We start from the raw sequence: 18,730 nt of genomic DNA, 5'->3' as shown, positions 1-18,730 counted from the left end.
TGTTCAAGCAACCTACTGAGGGCCTATACACTGCCAGCCATTGAGAAGTGTGCCTTTTTTTTTTAACTTCAAACCCAAAGGAGAGTGTGTGCTGGGGACTGAGCCACACGTGGATAAAAGTCTCTGACACGTAGTGCTCAGCACAGAAGTGCAGAATGGTTCAGTGAGAGTCTGAAGGCAATGGGTTATAAAGGAACCTGATCTGGCAGATTTCACTTCCATTAAAAGAAATTAATCCCCTGTTCAACAGACCCAAAATAGAAGCTCTTTTGCCTGCCTGGTAAATAGTTTCTTGCATATTTGCATCTCATTGGCTTGTTCTCGATACTTAATGGTGCAGCTGCTTTTTGCTCATGATAAATTGGAGTGGGGAAAAACATATCAATTTGGTAGTAATGGTGTGTCTAATAAACTTGCTGCCTCTTGAGCATCTCAGTCCTAATCTCCTATTAGTTCCAGGAATGCTTCGTTTCTTTCCTTACTCTCTCTCTGTTCCTTATTAGTTAAAGTACAAGTTTAGTAAAATGAATTTCCACATCAGCCATCTTCTATTGAAAAGCTCAGTTGAGAAGTTCACACCTTGCATCAGCCATTTTGAAATTGTGCAAATGGCAAATTACAAGAAGAGCAAACTAGGGAGCAAATGGCTAGTACAGTTTAAGCATGTATTTTTGCTCCATTGCCCTTCACCTACAAGCTGCATATAGCCAAATTAATATTTTCCTTGTCTGTCACTTCCATGTAATGACTGAAAACCTTCTTTTTATGTCACGATTTATATGTACCCTGATTTAGCCACTGTGAAAGCCAGGCAGGCCCTAATGCTTAAATTAGGCTTTCTGGTTCTCTCTCAGCCTTCAGTGGTAATAATGAGTACAGTGGGGAAGTGGACGTGAACGTAGTTTTAATCCTTTAATTTGAAGAGCTGGTGAAAAATTAGGATCTTAATTGGGAAGAAACATTGTTGATAGTTGTGTATCAGGGCAAAACTATTGACTACCAGCTGTGAGTAAAAAGCTTCTTTGTTGAGGGCAGGAGGTGTTAAATAGAGAGAGATTTGTTGATCATAAACCAAGGGAAAACTAAACCAATACAGTCTGTATGAAAACTGAATTAAAAGTTAGAATTCAAGTTTGTTCTGTTTAGGGTTGTCTTGTGTGAAATCACTGCAAGAGAGCAGGGTCCACAAGAATAGCTCTGTCACTAAAACATTAGCAAGAAATTCCATGGTTGCCTTTACATTTGTAATACAGAAACTGCTGCACAGCCACAGCAGGTTCACTCTCAGCCCTGCACTTAATGAAAGCTACAATACAGGTGAGCAGTAAAAATAATTTTGTTTAGAAAGTTTGTCTTGAAATTCACATTGTCCGTACTCATTTTTTCTTCAGATTATGTTGCTTTTCAAGTATTTAATTTTTTTTTTTTTTAAAGTCAATATTTCTCTTACTCCATTTCTATTTTCCAGTCTGAACTGGAAATGCTTCTTGTGAGTAGTTTGCTGAATCAATTATTAGAATTTGAGAATTAATTCTTTGCGAAAAAATAAACAGAAGTGTATGTTTTGATCCTATATTTTTCCAGCATGCAACTTTAAAATGACATTAATAGTTCTTCTAATCACACCAGTCAAGAATTATTGAAAATGCTGTGACATTTTTGCTTTTTCTTTTGACATTCATTAAGCTAAATTGAGTGATAAATCTGTGGGTAGAGTTAGCAGACTAATTGCTTTAACCTTTCACCTTAGAATTTGTTGTCGTGAAAAGGAAAAATTTTGTATGTTATAAATAGGGAGTTTGTTACAGTACTATGAAAACCATTAAGCCACACCTTACAGTCTGTTGTTTCTGAATGGACATAAAACTGTTTGCTATTTGCTACATGGCATAGTGTTGAATCCTGAAAGGAATTCACCATGACACAGTGTAGGCAGGATGACTAACTTCCCATTGGTGTCACTGGTGGATTGACTCTACACAACTCATGAGCAGAATGACTGAAAAAAATAGTAAAACCAGAAGCAGTTAAAAGGTCAGAGAAGGCGCAGCCGGAAGCTATGTTTAAATGGGGGGAGAGACTTGGAGCCAATTATCAGAGAAGCTCTTACAGAATGAGCCGAAGATCTAACTAGTTGAACATACGCATATTGCAGTGGCTCTGTATTTTAATTTAGGATGAGGTCTTTATATTATATGATGAATATAAAGAGAGACTTCTCCAAGCGTTCTTAGGAGCCTTATGACTCTATCTGCTATACAAAGAAAAAGGATTGTTTCAGTTTAAAAAACAAATAAAAAGGACACCCTGGTTCATCTGCAGATTCAACAGACTTTCAAAAATGCAAGAGGTGTGGAAGAGCCTTAGATATGTAGTTTAAATTTTCTCTTTTTCCTCTCCAATAGCCGTCTGCCCTTGTTTGTTTGAGAAGATACAGATAACCACCAGGATTTAGCTGGACACATAGCTGAGCAGCTATGGTTCAGAGGGTTCCCTGGACTTTCTCTAGCAGGCACTTGTAATATTTACCATTGGTGTGAAGTGTTAGTTGCTTGTTTGTTCCTAGATTAAAAAGCTGAGTGTTTCACTGTTGATGAGCAGCCTTTTGAAATAACAAGGCTTTCAGAATTAGATTTTTATTTCTATATTGAAAGGCTTTTTTATTGATTAATTATTTATTGAAAATAAGGTTTCTTGTATCAGGGGAGAGAAGAAAAGTGAAAACACAGCAGGTCTGTCCCTCCTCACTTGTTAATTACCCAGCAAGGAAGAACTTCACTCCCACCTTCTTCATCCCAAGCAGCCTTGTGCTGTGGACTTCACCAGGGCCATGTCACAGCCATTTGGATCTTTTGCTCGCTCGTTCTTGACCTTGAAAAAAATAATTTAGAAACAAAGTCTCTGATGGACACAAGAAGTATTTTTTTGTTTCAGGTATGTGCCGCCATTAATTTTCTGGTGCCTGTTTATGGCCTGGCACAAGGGAATTCTCTTTCTCATTGCATGCCAGCAGCTTACAGATAGTATACTTGTTCTTCAAAGGAAATTGTCTAAATTTAGAATGTAAAGAGAAGACTGATACAAAGTGTGATAGTGCACAGTGGGGGAGATAAATTTTTCTTCAAATGCTTAATTACATCTGCCTCACTAGCTATTAACCTAGCTATTGTAGAACTAGAAAACCCTCCTACTGTAGACCCTGAACAAACTCTCTCATCAAAGATCCTAGTTTAATGGAAATGAGGAATTTTCACTAAAATATATTGTATTTTATTATCTATTATTACTGCCCTGAGAAGATAAAAGATAATGTTGCCCAGACAGGCCATGTAAACTACATCCATGAAAACATTAAAAACCCAAGAGGGCGAGGCCCTGTCCCATAGCTCACCTGTTTTGCGTAGTGGGGAGCAGGGGGGGGGGGGAACCTCGAGAGGTCCCATCCAGCCTCAGTTATTCTGTGATTTTATAATGATATTCACTGCTTTGCTAGTTGCTCAAGATGCAGGGAAGCCACCAGGTGGCTTTGAAAAGCCTGTGTTCTAGATTTAACCAATAGAGGTGATGCCAGCCTACTTTACGTACCAGCAGACCCTTATCTGTGAAAACTCATGTAGTTTGCAGTAATAAAATGGCTGGTCTAAATGCATTTGCAGCTCTAAAAATAACATTTCATTTCAAAATTAGCATATTTTCAACTAAGGCTCTCCTGTCTTTTACAAAACAAGAAGCATGCACGTTAACTACTAATTGTTCTGTCATGGAAAAATATATAAAGTAAATTGACAAATGTGAGAAATGAGCTCTCTGTAAGTAAGTATGAGAGCTGCACATAGGTAAGCTGTGAAACAGAGCAAGAAGATTGAAACTAAGTTTAACAAAAACTTGGTATTGGAGAACTAGGAGGCAGGAATGAATCAGGCAAGGTATGCCCATCAAGGCATGGTACTAAATTTTTTTTTTTTTTTAATATAAATTTATTTATTTATTTATTTATCATTGTGTTGGTTATCTTTCAAAATGTTGGTGTTCTGAAGGCATCCTGCCGAGAATCTGTGTCATTGTCAGAATGTTCAAATACCCAGATGCTACTTGGAAAATACAAAACAGTGTGCTGTGCATGCATGGAGAGTATGTTTTGTCAGCCTCACCTGCTGTCCAAAGATGACACTGAATTTATTGTGAGTTGAGTCCTGCGTTCATTCTACTGAAAATATGATTTTATATTCTGATCACTTTTCTTAAGCTAGAGAAAACCACTTTGGGTAACTCTGTGCGATGTAGGTACTACTCTGTGCTGGGGAGGAAGCTCTATCACCCTGTCTAGATGAGCCCCGTGGGAGCAATGGTCTGTGCAGACCACAAGACCTTCAGGAGGTACTGCTTCTCCAGGTTGGACAGCCAGTTCCATTCCCGCTCTCCAGACACCTAGAGGACACAGTAAGGATACTGATAATTCACTAAGCCATGCTGTCACTTCTTGCTATGCCTTGAAACTTCCAGTTTACATCTCATACACGAATGCTCACAAGGCCAATTTGAGTTTCTAAATGAATTCTGTTTGTGGTACGACATAAGAAAAATAACCTACTAATAAAACATATACATCTTATCTGGAAAAAATTGAACCCAGTAAAGAGTAGTGACTACCAGACTTTTGGAAGTTAGAAGGGGAAAGGAAATTTTGAGAAGAGAATGATAATCCGTTAATTAATTAGTATATTTACGCTTGGTCTTGGCAGTTACTTGAGCAGAAAGAAACACTGGCCTGATTTTTATTTATTCATTAATCTAACTTTTTGCTTAATACTCTACAGAGTTTGAGATTATGTCTATTAATGGTTATTCAACCTGTAACCATTACTACAGGTCATTCTGGATACTTTTTGTCAGTTTATTTTTTTGTTTTTCTGAAATGTTTCATGTCTCTGAAAAAATATAACTTCAGTGTTTAAAATCAAGCATTTAAAACTGGAAATAATCAAGGCTACAGATGCTTCTTTGACTGCATAGAACTTCCCAGCTTGTTGCAAATTATTTGCTCAATTGTAGTACTGATAATAACCTTCATTATCTCTTTTGATGCAAATATGCCAGAGACAGGTGCTAACATAATCAAAAAACTTCTCTCTGAAAGGTTAAGTTGATTCCTAACTAAGAAATCTCATTAACCAAGAGCTGTTATTCTAACTCCAAAGCTCACACCTGTAGTAGTGGAAATTGCCAAGTGGCACATAGACTTGTAGACGTTAATCACTTTTCAGCTAAATATTTTCTTTCCAATAAGTTCTTGCATTGCTATCTCCTCTCTGTTGCTAAGCATTGTTATTTTAATATTTGCTCTCAGCCTAATTTATTGGCTAATTTAAGTTCAATACATTTGGACTACAGCTTAATTTGGATTCTGAAATTTGATCTACCTGTGCAAATAGTTATTTTTTCCGTAGCTAAACTGGGAGGGGTGTGTGTGTGTAGTGGGGAGAATTCCATTAAAAGATGAACAAATTAAATTGTGTGATGGTATAGGAAGATGCAAATGTCCCTTACTGCAATGTTTCAACTAAGCCACTTCAGCATCAAAGGGTGTTCTTGAATTCTGGTTGGGCGATAGTCGCCCTATTGCATACGTCAAAACCCTATGTGCATATCTTACAAGAGTTTGGATCTGAATGTTTGGTTGCAAATGTTGTTTTCCCTAGCTCAATCTTTAATACTCTTACCACTAAATCTCTAACAGTTTCACCTTTCTCATTTAACACTTAGCATATTCAAAAAATAGTACACTGACCACCTTTCATTATATTATAAAAGCTAAGGACTAGTCACAGATAGCAGGTGGGTGGATGGGCAGCTAGCCAGCCTAATCAGGCTGAGATCATAGGCAGAAGATACTGCCTTCCTCCAGTGATTTTTCACTTTGCTCCCCATGCTGAAAAACTTCTCAAAATACACAGCATTGTAGCACTAGGCTCTGAACTCCTAGTGTCCAGCTTTAACTGTGTTTGTTATCATGTTAAACATCTATAAGCAATCTTTCTAGGGGTAAAATCTATGCGCCAGAATAGTTAATGAAGTGCTGTTATGTATATGGATATATACACACATAAAAACACAAGTATGTATAATTACTGGTATGTCTTTTATAAATAAAAGTGGTCCTACTAGGCTGTCCTAGGTTTTATTCTCTAATTTGAATTGAATATGTCAATAGGTACACACTATCTTTTGAGGTTACTTACTGAAGAAGGGAACTTTTTTTTTCCTAGTACACTACACTCAGGCTGTAGGCACGGAAGCCTTTCCTTTTTATACACAGTGCCTGACTGAGATCCCTGTGTTAGCCCATCATTTTTGTCAGCATCAACCTAATGCATGTTTGAATTATTTGTGCTTTAGAAACCCTATACAAAATTAATGAGGTACTTTGGTTTCCTTTAGCTGTAGATGCTTTTACATCAAAGCAGTCCTACTCTGAAACAGATTTATTTTTTTCTGAAGAGGAATGTAAAAGGCAATTAGAGTATCAATGGGAGACAGGTAATTCTTGTTTGTTCTTTAGAAGTGCATCCTAAAAATCCTCCACTTTCAAATCCACTTTTCTTATTTTTCAACATTCTAGATGACCAGCCCGATCTGAATGTGACCTTCAAAGTGAATCATCATAGAACAGTTATTGTAGTTTTAATGCTGCTGCTGAAAATACTCCTGATATTGCTTTAAGTAGTACTTGATTATTTATCTGCACACAATGGTTGTACATTTCAAAATGGTCTGGTGGCCCTCTAAGCAGTACTGTGCCAAGCCCTACCAACAATTTATCTGTCTTCCAGGTAAGAAGGCTGGGCTGCAGCTTTACTGAATAATCTGTTAAGGTAGGAACAGCTAAGGCTGGAATTACTTGTGAGAGAAGCAGAGGCCAAGTGAAGATTGGAAGCTTTGCTTGGGTTTTATTTTCCTTCCCTTTTTAAAGGAAAATCATGAGAGAGCAAAGAGTTTAGAGGACTTGAAGGTGCATGAGGTTAAAGAGAAGCAGGAGGAGCAGAGACTTCTGCTGGCACCTAATGTTCACTTAGCAAAGAGTGGGAGATATCATCTTTCACCTAAAATACTATTTTATAGTATTAAATAAAATGCCAGTAAGAAAGACTGCAAGAAAGTATTATTTGTGGTGGTCTAACTAGGGCAATCTGAAGAGCATCAGAGTCTAGCCATGTCTTGAAAACATCAGATACTGCTGCTCAAAGAAACTTCAGTTTGGAAAAAGGTTGTGGGGAATGTGAAGGAGATAAACACAAATACAGTTGATGGTAGTAGAAGGGCTGCTTATGAAGTTAGGTAGACAGCTGTATTACCTATTAAGGGACAAAGTAGGCATATATATACATATATATGGCATATACATATATCCCGCTCTACTCTGCGCTGGTGCTCCCAGAATCACAGAATTTCTAGGTTGGAAGAGACCTCAAGATCATCGAGTCCAACCTCTGACCTAACACTAACAAGTCCGCCACTAAACCATACCCCTAGGCTCTACATCTAAACGTCTGTTAAAGACCTCCAGGGATGGTGACTCCACCACTTCCCTGGGCAGCCCGTTCCAGTGTCTAACAACCCTTTCAGTAAAGAAGTTCTTCCTAACATCCAACCTAGAAGATAATGAGCAGTAGTTCCTCCATAATTGTAATGGTTGGGTGAAGGTAGAAATAACATCATTAAGGGTATTATAGACCACCTGCATGGGCATGTTACCTTGTAAACCTGGCAGCATTCAAAGATTTCTTATACTGCTAGGAAAATAATCATTAGAGATCTTTAATGCTTCTGATTCATACCAACAATTTCTCAGTTTTACGATCCGTAAGAATGATTTTATGCCTTGAAACCCCTGAATCTGTAACAGGATAATTTAATTTTTCTCTTCTGTGTGTGTGCGCACATGCATGCATATACATTCCTGCTGTATTCTATGTCTTCCTTATCTGACCCTCTTAAAAAAAAAATCAGTTGTTGTTACTTTGGAATTATATTACAGGTGGTAGGATTTCACTGTCAGTAAAAAGATGCAGTTAAGAAGTGGTCTCTGAACTGTGCCTCATTTCTGAATAGATTGTAAAAAAAAAAATAAAATAAAAATGTAGCATAGATTATTGTTGTGTCTAGGAGTTGAATGCCACTATAGGCATACAAAAACTTTTGCCAAAAGATGAAACAGTGCAAAGTACTGAGTAGATTCAAAAGACAAATGAGATGGGTATAAGCAGAAAGTCAGTTTGATATTTCTGAATTTACTAATGATCTTTGTCAGGAACATGAACTACAATAAAGTGTATGGATTTTCTAATTTGAAAAATTAAGGCAATTTGAGCAGTAGCACAGACAAGAAGCTATTCTACTATGCTGATCATCTGTCATGAATCAAGACAAATGGTTGAAGGAGTTAGGCTTTATGCCAATAATTAAACTTAGATGTCTGGAGGGGAACTGGTTACCTATTACCCACTAGTGTGGTACAGTGAGAGAAACAGACAAAGCTGCTCTGTGAGGTCTTGTAGGTCCAGTAACGCTGATGAAACAAGAGTTGTCTGAAATGTGCTGGCTACAAGTTGAAGTGGGCCTTGTTTGTTAAGAGAAACTAGTCACTGTTGCACACGATTACTACTCTAGGAGCAAAATGGATGGATATTTGTGGTGCTATATTCACAATATATTTAGTTTATATACACAACTTATCATCTCTCTTGAGTTCTTCTGGGCTATTCTGGTGATTATTGTGCTACAATGGCCTTGGCTTCTCATTTGGTTCGCTCACAAGCTGTAGAATTTGACTCCTTCCTGGACAGAAGAGTGCATAATGTGGGCAAACCACATGTTTTACAATACCCCTATCTTCTTTGCCTGCAGTATTGAATTGCTAATAAATTAGTGTGTTAAGTTGTCCCATGGCCATCATCTTGAACCTTGAATCATGTCTTTCTCTTAGTATAAGTAAAGAATTTCTTAAGGCAAAGGTGGCACTTTGATTTCTTGCTAAATGATATTGTAGGTCTGACAGGACAGGACCAAGTAAGGCAAGCAACTATGAACTTAAACATGGTTTCCTAATATCTAAAGCAATGTGATTTAAAATGTTTGACTTGCATGCCAGTAACTCCCTGCAAAACCTGAAAGAATAAATCACAATGCATGTGTAACTATATATACACACAATATAGCATGCTAATAACTTGGGAAGAGCTCATCACGAGTTTTCTGCATCATGGAAGGACCTCTTTCTTTCTCCGCTTTATACCCTTCTGTATATATATTAGGTATATGAGTTGTGCTGGGTTTGCTTTCCTTCCTTTTTTTTTTTTTTTTTTTTTTTTTCCTGCTTAGAAACCTGAGATATCTGGGGATATGGCAGGGGGTGCAAATGAGGAATTAATTTCTATTCTCTCTAGGAGAAATATGAACTTGCAATTCATTATTGACTATGAGACACTCAGAAAGATGGAACCATTTTTTGACTTTTCATGTTTGGAAATTCTTCTTTGGGCTCTGTTTCAGATAGTGCTGTGGATCCCACACTGGGTTTTCCCAGGGAACATTTAGCAGTTTACAAGCTTTAGGATATGGTCAGATAAACCCTGTCTCTCATGGTAGCATTTGCAAAAGGCTTCTCTCAGCAGCTTTGTAAGCAAACACAGCTTCCTATACCTTTCAATGGCCTGGGCACATACTTGCAGTCATTAGGTTTCATCAGAGTTTCAGTAAATTTTTAAACAGCACAAGTGCATGCTCTAATGTATAACCCAGAAGTGGTCTTTCTGTCAGCATGCCTGTGGGTTGTTTAGCTGCTTTTTTATTTTCCGTTTTTCACTGATTAATAATACAGTCAAGCTCCAAGTATGCTTGCAGCTGTACACATAAAAACAAACAAACAAAAACACATTTGTAACCTTGCATCTGTACTGGGTCTGGCTGGGATATTAACTTTCCCTGCAGCAGCCCATACAGTGCTGTGCTCTGCACGTGTAGCTAGAACAGCACTGGTATCAGTGTTGTGTCTGCTGGTGAGCAGTGCTGGTACAGCATCAGAACTCTAACACTCCCAGGGTCAGTAGGTTGGGGATTGTCAAAAAGTGAGAAAGGAACATCACCACGGCAGCTGACCTAAACCAACCAACGGGATATTCCATACCATATGATGTCACACTCATCAATAAAAGGTGGAAAAAGGAAGAAGAGGGGAGGGGTGGGCTCTTGTCGCAAAAATGTCTGTCCTCCCTAACAATGGCTACATGCTTGTTTCAAGGATGTGGTCAAGCATCGCTTATTTGTGGGAAGTAGAGAGTAATTTCTTTCCTTTGCACTTTCACACAGCCTTTACTTGTTGTTTGTTTGCTTGTTTCCCCTCCCTTTTCCCCTTTCCCTTTTTCCCCTCTAGTTAAATGGTTTAATTAATAATATTTTTTTTCCTTAATAATTATTTTTCCTTTAATTAAATTATCCTTATCTCAACCCATGAGTTGTTTCTTTCCTTTTCTTCTTCCTCTCCTCTTCTGAGTAGGGGGTGTGAGAGAGCAGTTGTGGTGGAGTGCAGCTGCCTAGCAAGGTAAAACCACCACAGCATCTTAATCCTCTTTTATATGTAGGGATGTCATAGTAACAAATGTAGGTAGAATGTGTATAATGTGGAGACAAAGTTTGTATTTCTTTGGCTTCTAAGGAGAAGTGTGTGCTTAATTTCTTATTTAAAATCACATCTGTATCACCTTGCACAATCAACTGCACGAACAAAGATGACCTGATAGTCAATCTCTGTTTTACCCATTTAAACGACTCATATTGCATACCCACAGACGATCATCAAACAGTCTTCTGCTCAGATAACTCTCTTTTTATTGCAATGTGAAAAGTGAATTTTTGAGTGGCTTGTTTCATTTTTCAGTGAACCAGGCAGCTTATCAGCCTGCTTTGCATTTCCCAGTGCGCTTTATATTGTACATGCCAGATGAGCCAAGGTGCCGGTAGGGAGCTTTGAAGAAGATAACAAACTCATGAGGCAGAGATAGACAACAGATTAGGACCTCTTCTGTAACTGAAACTGTCCCAACAGTGCCAACCTAAATAGGAGATAACATATTTTACTCCTGTATTCTACGTTTATATAGCCTTGGGTTGTTGTTTTTCTGTTTGTTTTCCAGAATTTTCTTTCCTTTTTTTTTTTTTTTTTTTCTTCTCAAGCACTTAAACATTTGCGTAGTATTTTCCAGAAAGCACTCTGAGTCATGTTCTTTGAATGCTGCTGTGTAAATCATGTATTTCAATTGATTAACAGTTTAAACCCTTTACATAGAACAGTTGCTAAAAATAGTAACATCACAAAAAGACTGTCTGTAAGCTATGATAATGGCTTTGAAATAAATCATTAAGTTATTTACTTGGAGTTGAAGTTTATGCAAGCTATTCTGGTTTTGTTCAGGGTGGGTTCTCAGATTAGACTGTGTTAATCCATAATTAATGAACATATGGTGCTTTGAGACCTATAGATGAAAAATAGTTGTAACAACTTCTTACTAGTACGTTCATTCAAAATTAGAAAATCCTGCATTTTACAATTAGGCTGGATGATGTCATTAACTACAATCTTGATGTGGAACATTATGAACAAGAGCTCCAATCTGAGCACTTTCAGAATTCCTACTATAGAGATGATTAAGGAAAGTGTGTCTGTTTTGTAATGACATTTAAAATGCATTTTTACTTGGTTATTTTGCAGGAATCAAAATGAAACACTTCCATCTTCTAAAATTATGCAAATATCTTCTACAATCTGCTGTCGCTCTTGTTCTTTCCTTCTTCATTTTCCCATAATTTAAATACACTGAAAGTGAAGTTAATGGGAAAGTTTAATTCTCAAACTGTAACCATATAACATTTTTGAAAATGGACAAATTTTGAAAGAGCATTAAAAAAAAAAAAAAAAAAAAGTTGAGATAATAACTAGTAGCTCTTTCTGGTTTAAAGCTTTATCACAGTTGGTAATCAGAAGAGAGAATGATTTGTGCAATTCTAAGTTTTCTTCCTCAGCAGTTCTTGATCATGTTTTGGCTTGGTGTCTTCTTTTTCTTTTCAGTAAGATCTTTTCAGTAAGATCTAAGATTTCAGCATGTTTAATTCTGAGTTGGTATCCTGAGGAAACTCCTATTTCTCTAGAACACAGTTCAGCTTTTTCAAACACTTATCAAGTCTCCTTTAGCTGCAAATATTCAAGGTACAAGCAGGACTCATATTCCAGGTTATGAAAGTAAACATACCGAGGAATTAACTTTATATACCCCTAGCTGACTATTCCTCTGACCCCTCTTTCTTTATGAGCCCAGAGCAGAATTAAAACAGACCTTTTTTTGGTTTTACCTTCCAAATGCATCTGTAGGCTAAATCCTGTCAGCACAAGACTTTTGTTGACTCACAATAATGGGCCCAGAATGAAAAAGCAAAGGACAGCACAGTAAGCAAACAGAATGTTATGATCAACTCACCTGAAAGGTTACGTAATACTCTCTTCTAGTGGCAATGCAAAAACTGTGTGTCTGGGGGTGTGGAGAAGGTGGCTGTTCTGCACACATTTTCCCATGCTTCACCCTTCCTTGAATTTAGATAGACTAATTGTTAGTAATTGTCAGGTTGAATCTTGATGCTTAAAGGGTTGTGCAACTCAATGTTTGTTCAAGGTACAAAATTATATTTCTACTCTCTGTTAAGACCTGAGCATATGAAATGCAAATATGGGAATATACATCACAACATTCATAGTTGCACACTACATAACGCAGCCATCAGTATCAGGAAGTCATCCTTTGTGTACCTTAGCAGGCAAAGGACAAGTTGAAGCCACTTCCATTGCTTGCAGACTACAGAAAGTTGCAAACAGACCTTCCTCAGTTGTAGTGCAGAATCACTAATGATGATTTACACTGAAGACATATCTTGAAGTCTTTGCACAGAGCATGCTTTCCTTTTAAGCATTCATTTAACTCCTTATGGGGAATTGGAAATATACTCTAAAGATTTATAGGCTACGCAACTCATCAGTGGGCTTGAGTTCTGTTTGGTGTGAATTGGCATATATCAGGCCAATGTGATATTGACAGCTTTGTTAAATATCAGATGCCCACATGGATTATATTTACTATAGCTAGTAATGCATTATAATAGTACTGAACTCCAGAATCTAATGTAATACCCAGCTGGTTTATATGTAACTAGAGAATAAAACATATCATGCCTACTGAAGCGTTGCTACTTCTAAGAATGTTCCTCTTTTTTTTTTTTTTTTCTAGGTTTAATTACCTCTATAAATTCATATATCCTAAGATCAGTACCTTCACTGTTTCTTGTTCTAGATGAATATGTTGATGACTGCGTCCCCCTTCTTTCCTTTTAGAAATAATGGTTCTTCATGGCACTTATTTTATACTCATATAGCAAAGTATCAGACACAAATGTCGAGACCCAAGAGGATAAGGACAGGAACATGTTACTACTTCTGGTGTCCTCCTGGGACTGAAAACACTGGTCCTGGAGAAGACAGGATTTCAGCCTCTTGGAAAACTCACCTTAAAACTTAACAAAGTTATCTCCACGTCTAATAGGACTAGTTTAAAACAGCTTGCTTTCTTCTGATAGCTTTTGAAAATAGTGGCAGGAATTTTTCTTTCCTGGCTGGTACTTTTAGCTGTAGAGTATATAGCATTGGGCTACATATCATGCTTTTCAGCTCTGGATAAACAGAAGTGTTCCAAGGGCTGAATGACATAAACATTTACTTTAAAAAACAAGGCACAGTGCTCCCCCATGCATAATTATGGAGCTTCTCACCCAGTGAACTCATCCTAGAGGACTTTGAAGAGCAAAGCAGCACTCTAGTATTGTGACAATAAATGTTAATATAGTTTATAAAACTGAGAGTACTTTCTGTCAGTTCAAAGCCTCTGTCAAACAAGTGTGTCTTTTTATTTTACGTTAAAAGTAGATCAGGAAATGCTCTTTTCCTTTCTTCATATATGGAGTGAGTTAAACAGTGAACATGAAAACAGACCTGTTCTAATTCTAGGGCTTCTGAAGGGAAATTAATACATATTTTCTGTTCTTTAAATTGCCTGTTGTTTATCATGTTTATGAATTCAGATTAAGTGTAACCTAAATATCCCAAGATTTGAATTAAAATAAAGACATGGTACTATTTTTTTTTTTTTTTTTTTTTTTTTTTTTTGAGCTTTGAGAGAAATTGGACATACAGTTAAGGTTATCCCCACAAGATATCTAGAAATCCCCTTTGTTGCAAGTCATGGTGTGTTTTTTTTTTTGTTTTTGTTTGTTTGTTTGTTTGTTTGTTTTGTTTGTTTGTTTTGTTTTTTTTTTGTTTGCTTGTTTGTTTGTTTGTTTTTCCTGCACAGGCTATGTATATGTTAGTTGAAGAACATGTCAGATTTTGACAGGAAAATTGCAGGAGTGTTGTTGCATGGATGTGACAATGAAGGATCCTCCCAGTTCTTGTTGCAGAGCAAAAGTAAGAAAGGATGTTGAGAGTCTTCTCCTTCTCCCATACAGGATAGATACCTGAAGACATACTGAGCGTAGCTTGAGCAGCTGAAGATGCAGTGGGACACCAATAGGGAATTTTCAAAAGTAATTATCTGGACCTTTAAGTGTCTGAATACTGTTCAAAAATTATAATTCTTTCTGTTGCATACATGATTTTGATGTTTCTACTCTATGACAATCTTTCATCAGTGCTGAAATAGAAAGGTTAGTGCCATAGCAACAGTTTCCATTGTTTACTATAACAGATCTGCCTTTCCTATCATTTATGCTGGTGATCAGCCCAATCTTCTTCTCTATCAAAATAAGCTTTCCTAGCATATGGCTAAGAAAGCAGACTCTGGAACAAAGATCTAGTTAGCCCTGTATTTTGACAATGCACAGAAGCTGATTCTGCTCCTAGGGATACTTGATGTCCATTTGTTCATTCATTTATTCTCTTTAAGTCCATCTCATTTAGTAGAAGAGCCTTGTGACAGACTCTTTGTGCCCTCCCACTGTCCATGTCCCTGCAGTGACCTCCTGGACTTGAGAAGTTGGGCTTCAGTAAAATAGTAACCACTTCTCACGCCATCACAATTCTTGTTTCTTAGGCAATAAATCCATCATAACTATTGTAGATGTTTAATGAAGTTAGAGGAGGTGATTAGGTATCCCTAATCCATAATTACCATCTTTAAATTCACATCATCCCCTCTGCTTATTTGCTAATGTTTCTCTGACACTTCAAATGAATATCCAGATACAAAACAAGCATCCTTTTAACTGTTCTTGTTTCAAAAAAAAAATAAAAAAAAAATAAATATTTGACTGTTTCCAAGGCTTTTTGGGTATTCCTAATCTTTCAATTTCTTTTTGATAGTTAACCTGGGTGCTGGTGATGTCTCACTATTTGATCAGAGTGACTGGTTTCTGCTGGCTTTTTTCTAGAAGGAGTGAAATGCACCAAACAGAGAACACACACACAGTCAGGTGGTGGTGGTGGTATTTATCCCCAGTTGTTTTGTAGGGACTTTGTCTCCCAGGCAAAAACTGTAGGATGTCTCCTTCATCAAAGGGGACATCATCATCCACATTTATTGTGTCAGGGAGGTGGTAGGACACATTTTTGGCCATGCCCTCCGATTTATGTCTTGTTGTCTCCCAGAGTTTGGGTGTATAGAGAGGCTCCATTGGTAAATAAGTTTTTGTTTCTGTCCAAATGCTCTGTGATGGACAGAACAGAGAAGAGTCACTTTATGAAAGCTTTTTTTTTTTTTTTTAAGAGAAAAAACTTGGTGTGAGGGGGGATGAAAAGGGGAAGAGGGTATGGAGAGAAAAAGAGAGTAGCTGTGTCATATGGCCTAATATAGACTAAATAACTTAGTAACTAAGTAACAGTTGATACTAACTTTGAATTTTCAGTTAAATTTTCTTTGACATTCTTTTGTTGCTTATAGGTTTCTTTAATAATATTCTGCTAATATTTATCTTCTATTTTGGCTTGGATAATTTACTTCTTTCCCCATCACATTTTCACATTGAATTCTGATACACATAAGCTAAAATTGCTTTCTATTTGGGTGTAGTAAGCAAATACCTCTCTAGTTGTTGTTGTGAATTTAAATAAATCATGTTCAAAACACATTTCCATGTAAACCTAGGATCATTGAAGTGGAAGAGACCTTGAGAACTAATCTAGTCCAACCTCCGGTTCAAAGTGTAATCAGTAGGTGCCCTTTTTGCTTCATTAAAAAAATTGCATTAATGAAATACAAGTGGATGAGTTTTTAGCCACCATACTTTGAGACCATGCATTAAACAATTTGTACAGGATGAAATTATCTTGTGAGTTTTGCTGACATGGTATGAGTTGGTCACTGCTGGCAACTTGGCTATAGTCATAAATTTATGTTTAAATTTATGCTCTCTTTACAGCCATCATGCTGCTCTCATAGGAGCAGCAATTAACATATTTGTGGGGCCTGTTCAGGTTCTTCCTCCTCACTGCCCTATTCTTTCTCTGTTGATTTTTATATAAATAAAGAGGACATGAAATTTTCCTAGGGACCTTCATGCCATGCTTTTCCTACCTAGGAAGTAAGAGAGAAGCTTCAAGTATGACCATATTGTTGTTAGGCACAGAAGGACAACTGAAGAAGTTGCTCACATCTCCTCATCCAAAAGGGTCACTTCTCTCTGCCTAGCATTCTGAGAGAAAGTCATAAGTTAGACATAAAACAACTCAACATACAGCATGTGCCACCCACCTCAGGCCAAAGGCCTTTTTGACGTTGTCCTGAGGCTGGAATGTTACAGCATTGAATACAGACATGTTATGCCTCCATTAAGTCATTTTGCTTGTACCATGGTTAGATTAGGGCATACACACACTGTGAATGCCCAGCAGCAAGTGCTAGAAGTCTATCTAGAAATGCGTTCTGAGAAGCTATGAGTGTGACTGCAGCAAACTTCATTCTTGTTCCTAATATCAATTTCATTTATATTGCAGCATATCCTAAGATACAGATGTCTCCAAGGACTGTGAATACACTACAAGGAACAGAGAGCTAGAGCTTAGGGATATGGTTTAGTGGAGGGCTGTTAGCGTTAGGTCAGAGGTTGGACTCGATGGCCTTGAGGTCTCTTCCAACCTGGAGGATTCTGTGATTCTGTGATTCTGTGTAATAAGTTTTGTGTCAAGAGGAGACTCTTACTAGACTTGTGTTAAAAACTCGGTATGTTTGGAGGAGGGAGAGGGGAGTAGAAAAAACTCTGGGGCTGCAAAGCTGCTGCTTTGCAAACCATTTTGATACTTTTTGCTGCAGTTTCTTTGCAATGCCACTTTCTCTCTCCAAACTCCCTTCAGCATAGAATGTGGGAACCAGAAGTCAGAAAGACGGGTTTCATACCATTTTACATTCTTTAATTAGCTGGATCTCCAGAGTGCAGTCAGCAGGATCTTTTTTTTCCCCTGTAACAGAGTAAGATGAAAAGTAAGAGAAGCTCTTTCTCTGAAGAGAGATGCCCTTTATCTAAATAAAAAGTTTTTAAAACATGGAGAAGTACCCTTGGCACCAGAATATCGTCTTCTCTTTCCCTCATTTAGTGTTTTCCATTTTGAATCAATAAGGCTATGAACAACCTAATGTCACTTTGAAATTGTCCCAGACCATGTAGGGAGTTTGGACCAGATGACATCCAATGGTCTCTTCCAGCCTAAATTAGTCTATTATTCTAAAACAAAACAAACATACAGAATTCTTAATTCTATCTAGTAGTGAGAAGTAGATACTTTCCTTTCTTTTCTTTTAGCTTTATGTTACTGCAAAAGATTAATGTTTATCCCAAAATTGTGGATGCCTAGAAGTTTTTTTTTCAAGGTCTAGGAGACACAAATTGTTCTAGATAAGATTCTAGAATTCAGTGCAAGTAAAACCTTTTGAAGCCTGGCATTGTTGTGTTGTATCCAAGGGTATTTGACATCAAGAACAAGATTCTAGGGAAAGTACTTTTTTGGAAAGGTATGGTAGGTGTTGATTCTAGCACTTCATGGAAGCTACCTGAACCAGTCTTATCTACTGGGTTACATCCCTGCCTATGGCAGAGGGGTTGAAAGTAGATGATCTTTAAGGTCCCTTCCAACCCATGCCACTCCATGATGCTATGGAATTCCCATACTTTGCAGAGGGGCAGGCTAGCAAACAGTAAACTTGGACTGTAAGCATGCTGGCTTCTTTTCCCCAACCATTTTCATCAGGTGATGTGTGTTTCAGAGGAATAAGTAAATCTATTTGTATATTTGAGTTTGTGGGACCTGAATTATGAGTAGACTTCTAAGTGCATTTCTCTAGAATGTACTATCAGTTGTTCTGACAGATGGAGAGTAGCTGAGGGGATGTTCTAGTGGATATAATTAGATTTAATAGGGCATGATAAAGAAACAGGAAATATGGAAAGAATATTGGAAAAATCTTATCATATATTTGATACATTATAACACATTAGAGAATTTAAAGCTTACATTGGTGTTTGAAGAAACAACAAAGAGAGGTAGAGATTGAAGCAGAAAGACAGCAAATTGCTGAGATAACATTATGCAAGTGGCCTGAAAAGGCGTGTTCAAAGTATGTATAATAAAATAAAACTGTCTTGGTTGACT

At 37.3% G+C, this 18,730-nt stretch overlaps 1 long non-coding RNA gene across 1 annotated transcript in view; it reads left to right on the top strand.

Annotated features, from left to right (window-relative positions):
• LOC311432989 overlaps positions 1-18,730 on the top strand; it is a 61,097-nt gene that overhangs the window by 29,008 nt on the left and 13,359 nt on the right. Inside the window, exon 2 of the long non-coding RNA XR_014690467.1 lies at positions 17,081-17,143. This is a non-coding gene — a long non-coding RNA (uncharacterized lncRNA). The remainder of the gene's footprint in view (positions 1-17,080; positions 17,144-18,730) is intronic.

Source organism: Aythya ferina, assembly GCF_964211825.1.
Source record: "Aythya ferina genome assembly, chromosome: 2".
Classification (NCBI taxonomy): Eukaryota; Metazoa; Chordata; class Aves; order Anseriformes; family Anatidae; genus Aythya; species Aythya ferina.
Note: the sequence above shows the minus strand (reverse complement) of the source record. Positions and strands in the feature narration are given on the sequence as shown.